Here is a 5,825-nt window from a genome sequence, read left to right on the forward strand (position 1 = left end):
ACACAAGGCCTGAAGGAAGAGCTTTGGTGGTTGCTTCTGGTTCCAAGAAAAAGGGGAAACAGTTGGCTGTGGTATCTGAGAGTGAACAGACTGAAAGTGACTCCGGCAGCTCAGCTGGTGGTTCCCAAGGCACCAATGAAGAGGGATCAAAGAAGTTCAAGAAAACTGAACCAGAAACACCTGATTATCTGGCTAAGTTTCAGCAGATAGAGATCCAGCAAGGGAGATTCCCTGATTTGGACTTTCTGAAGAAGATTGGCCTCTATGAAGATGTCAAGACTTTGCTTGGGAACATGGGTGTTGAGTCACTTTTGGAGATGAGAGAAATCGCTTATGAGCAAGAGTCCCAAGAGTTCTTGGCCTCCTTTGAAGCTTTCATTTACTACCCAAGGGATTCAAGAATCATTCAAGGAGATGGGCTTGGACATGTGGAGTTTACTGTGAAAGGGAAGGAATATTCAGTGTCATTCAGAGAATTGAGTAAGATCTTTGAGTTTTCAACACCTAGAAATGAATTTCTCTCCAACTCGGTCAATCTCAGAAAAGATGAGATCCAACTTCTATGGAGATCAATTGCTTCTGGGAAGTACACAGCTGGAACAGCTAAGGCCTCTTGGATAAGGAATCCAGTTCTGAGATATGTACACAAGATTCTCTCTCACAGCTTCTACTTCAAGATTGATGTTGGAAGAGTTCACAAAGGAGATCTGCTGCTTCTGGGTGTAGGGCTGAGGCCGCTGATGCCAACACATGAAGATGGGGAACCCTATGTAGGGTATGAATACCCACTTTGCCTTGCATCTCAATTAGCAAGGTCTTTGATGTTCTACAAAAAGTGCATGTGGGATTCTACAAACAAAGATGCAAAGCTGACCCATGGATGGGTGGTAACAAAGATCTTGAAAGCCATGGGGTATAGATTCAAGGAGAACAAGGCAAAGTTTGATCTGATTAATGAAGCACATTTGTGTAGGATTGGCTTTCTCCAAGGAAGAGTGGGTACCAAGGCAGTCTACAACTTCAAGACACTCATCAGTGAGCCAGCCCAAGTTCTCCTACCCAATCCCTCCATCACCACAGTCCAAGTTAAAAGGAACATTCACTTCTTCTTGCTGAAGGAAGAGCTGTACAATGTCCAAACTGATCCACCAATCCTCACATACAGGCAAGCTTGCAGAGAAGAAACCTCCAAGGGAAAGAAAGCAACCGCTGAAGATGCTACCACAAGTGCAGCTGGTGCTCACGATGCTGATCTGCCTCCACCTCAAAAACGTTTTGGTGGAAACAGATATCACTTTGATGATTACAACTGGGAGGAACCAGGCACTTCAGGGTTCAGAGCTCAACAGAAGATTGGTATTCTCCAACAATGGTGCAAGTACCAAGATAAAACCATCCACAAGATGGCCAAGTGCATCAAGGAGATGAAGAAGAGGATCAAGAAGCTTGAAAACCCTTGCAAAGGTGGGGCTCCAGCACCAGTTTCACCAAGGAACAGAGAGGAAGTTGGGGAGACTTCCATGAACTGCACAGCCTTGGTCGCATATGGAACCACTTGGGTAGATCTTGACGACGGGAGTGATGAAGCCAGCCACCATTCTTGGGAAACACCGTCAGGCCACACATCGAACCCCTCCTACTCATTGGGGTCTGATTTCAACAGCCACTAGGTAACACTCAAAACCTTGTAAATAGCATGTAGACTTTCTTTTCCTTTTGCATTTTGCTTGTTTGCTTTGGTTTCACTTCTTTCTCATACTTTTATAACACAAGGGACTGTGTTATTTAAGTGTGGGGGAGGAGTTTCATCCTTTACTAAGCATGTTTTCTATTTTCTCATTTTACACTTTGAGTCTTGAGTCACATTCTAGTTGCATAGTCATCTAAGTGCATATAAAAACCAAAAAAAAATGGAAAAATCTGAAAAATTTTCACAAAAAAATGATCATGTAGTTGCATTCTCATTTTTAGGATTGAGTCTAGATTGCATTTGCATATAGGTTGCATCTTGCAAGGAGTAAGGATAGGTTTTCTAGAGAGTACATCACTTTGAGAACTTGAATTGAATATGCTTGTGAATCTTTTTCTATGCTTGCAAAGTCTGAAATGATTTGAATCTGAGAAGCAAGTTTGAATTAAACTCAACTCTAATTAAGTGGGAACCTTGAACTTGACTTGAAAATATCTTGTGATGCATTGTTTGAAAAAGCTTGTGGATACCAATATACATACTTGAGCTAGAACCACTGTTTTTACCACTCTTTTCCTTAGCTCAAGTAACTGAATCCACATCATGGATCAGTTCCCATACCTTGAACCCATCCTTCTTTTAAGCCAATGTTTGTGTGAGAATTGAAAGGCCACCTTGGATCAAACTTAGCAGAAAGTGTTAGGTTTAGAGCGACAAGGGCAGGTCTCATTGAGTGCTGTGTTCCAACATCAAGGAACTGAGAGTTTTGGCGAGGAATAAGTGTGGGGGAAAAGACTTTTTGGTGAGTGGAAAAAGGTGAGATGAGTGGAAAGAGAGAGTGAAAATAACTAGGGGAATGAAAGAAAAAGAAGTCAGTCTTGGTGTTTTGAGAAAGTGAGCTCTGGTTTGTTGAAAAGAAAAATCTAGCCTCTAAGTGAAAAAGAAAGAAAAGAAGCCAAAAGCTCAAATGTTTTGATAAGAAAGAAAGAAGAGGCTAGAAGTTGTAAAAGAAAAAGAGCTGTGTAAAGTTTGAGTTCCAAGACTTGAGAGTGAAAGTGAAGAACAAATCCCCTAGTGAGAGAAAAATGAGTGTGAAAAGTGAGGTCTTTGAGCAAGAGAGGAAGCTTTGAGTAGAGGGTGGGGAGTGATGAGTCTTTGCCCTTGTATGCATAGGTTGCTTTTTACCTTTAGCATTCTGCCAAAGTTTGATCATTCATAGAGAGATCCCTTTGCTGCATTTAACCCACTTGAACACTGATGAGATCATTTTAATCTCATAGCCTCTCCCTAGCCAAGCCAGCTTGTTTAAACCTTGCATCATGAGATCCACCTGATAAAAGCTTAATGAATGTGAAAGAGTTGAGAGAGAGAAGAACTTGTGGAGATTCCTTGCTGAGTTGACATATATCTGAGTATGGCTTTGCATTGCATAATTGAGCATGAACTTGAATTCTCATTGTGATCACTTCTCTCAAAAAGAAAATGTGAACTCCCATTGCATACAACCTCTTTCTCTCATTTGCTCTTTTTGCTTGAGGACAAGCAAAGGACAAGTGTGGGGGAGTTGATATGTTCATAATTTGCATCATTTAGGTTGCATAAATCATTCCAAATCATGTTTTATTTCATGTATTTTAGGTCCCTAGGGTTTGTTTTAGAACTTAGGAGATGCATTAGGTCCCAATGAGTCTTTGCATGTTTTGAGTGTCTATCAGGTGATTATGGAGCTGAAAAGATGAATCCAGGAGGTGGAATGGTGAGCAGAGCTTGAAAAAGTGGAAAACTTGAGTCTATGGAGGTTATCGGCCATTCTCGCTGGCCAGGAAGGTTTTACCGGCCATTTTCATGTACCGCGGGAAGCTTTACCGGCCATTTTCACGTACCGCGAATTAAGTATATCGGCCAAAATCTCCGGGTGCGAACGAGTCTCAGAAATCACCTGTCCGGGGAGCCTTCCGGTCCGATTCAGATGGCGGGTCCTTCATAGAAGTTGGAGAGCATTGAAGCACGGTCTCATAGCAATTGGAATCGTAGAATTCGGACGCGTGAGCAGAGAGATAAGCTCGTCGGAAGAAACCCCTGTCTCGCAGGTATTCCGGACCGAGCAGATCAGTTCTGAAGGATGCGAAGGACGGTGCACTTCCAGGCCGATTCAGCTTCCGGGTCCTTCATGAGAATCAGAGACATTTGAGTCTTCTTTCCAGAACGTCCAAGAGCATTCAATTCGGATCTATGAGCAGGAAGATACGGCCTCCGGAATGGACACATGTCTAGACGCCTCTCTCTGGTCGTATACATGCACTGCAAAGATGTGCCCTCCAGGAAGCCTTCCACCTCCCAAGCACTGAAACTTCCTTCACAAAAGTTGGAGATAAATGAGTCCTCTGTCTTCTGCAACCGAAATCATTCAATTCGGACAAGTATCACAGGAGTTACACTCTCCGGAATGCGAAGTGATCTAAGCTGCTCTGGATGCTGCGAGATGGTCTTGCGACTTGGTTAACCCGCAGGCCTGAAGATGAACGCCTGAATGCTGATGCTGCGAGTTGAAATGTGCGGGTAAACTATCACTGGAAGAGGTCTGGAGCTCCCGAGCAAGAGAAATGCTAAGTCCACAATCGTGCGACTTAGGAGTGCGGGTCATCCGTGCCTGGATCTATGCCGCACGATCACTCGGAATTCACTCCGACTTGAGCCTGCGACCTAAGTGCAATAGAGACCAACCCGCACAGTTTCTACATCCCCCAGAAACCGGCTCAGCCCTGCGAGTTGGAGAGGAAGGAGACCATGCCGCAGAAACACTCGCAATTTACTCCTAGATAGGCGTGCGGCTCCGACAAGGCGATTCAAGCCTCACAAGACAAGTCTTCATCTACTGCGACTTAGGTGTGCGGCCTGGGACATACTGAACCGACCCGCAGCTTTTCCCATTTTATCCATTAAAGCCGGGTCAGGACCCGGTTTGTTTCGGGCTGACCCGGTTCGTTTTTAAGAAGGTATAAATACTTTTTAGGGTTTTTTGGGGGAGAACTAAGTTTTATTCCCTTTGTCTCTTGCCTCTTTGGTGAAAAGACTCCATTAAGAAGAGAAATATCTATTTTTGAGTGTTTAATCAAGAGAGTTTTAAGAGATCTGGGTGTTTAAAGCTGTTTACTTTTGAATCTATCATCTCTATCTCCATTTCTCATCATTAATCATGCTAATCTTCTCAACTTGCAAAGGTTTAAGAGAGATTAGTATGATTAGTGAGTAATCCCATATTGAGGTCTTAGATATGTAGATTAGGGTGCTTAAGTGGTAGATTAGCGAGCTTAGGGGTTAGATCATGCATATTCCATTCTCTACAACTTGTTCTCTATGCTAGATCCATACAAATCATATGTGGTCTAGATTCTGGGCATTTCATGCACCAAAAGTGTTTGATGAAATGCCTGAACCAAAGTTGTTAGAGGTTTAAGTGTTATTCATCATGGGAATGATTGTTTATATGCTTAAATGACAGATTAAACTGATTCTTAATGCTTGTTAACTCATGTTTCACTGATGATGATTGGGTTTGAAACTGATTTAGCATAGGAATTAATGCCTTCATGAGAGGATTAACTTAGTTAGAGATGTTTATGTTAAATGGCTTGCTTGATCATATGATTCATTAGCTCATTAGTTTATCACTGAAGGCACCCTAATCCACTATCATGTCTAAGACCTTTCTTATCATCATTCATACATTCTCATCATTTGTCATTGTTTAGTTCTTGTTTAAGCATTTCATTAATCCTTAATCCTGTTTAAGTTTGTAGTTGTCTCTAGATTAATCAAAACCCACTCTTGTTTGCTTGAATTAAGAACTTGATCATATAGCTTAGTGTCTAACACCACATCTGGATTGATAAACCTCTTTGTGCTACATTGACAAGGGGATTGATAGCCCAGAGACCCTTAAAAGTCCTATCTATCAATCTTTTTCTATGCTTGCAAAGTCTGAAATGACAGAGACTTCTTCAAAAAGATCAATGTGGTCCATTGGATGCTCAGTAGAGATTCCATGCAATTGGTTCTGCTTCACCAAAGAGACAATCTGAGGTTTTATCTCATGATTTTCTCTTGGAACAGGAATTTGAATAGCTGATCGATT

Source organism: Eutrema salsugineum, unplaced genomic scaffold (assembly GCF_000478725.1).
Source record: "Eutrema salsugineum unplaced genomic scaffold, Eutsalg1_0 scaffold_14, whole genome shotgun sequence".
Classification (NCBI taxonomy): domain Eukaryota; kingdom Viridiplantae; phylum Streptophyta; class Magnoliopsida; order Brassicales; family Brassicaceae; genus Eutrema; species Eutrema salsugineum.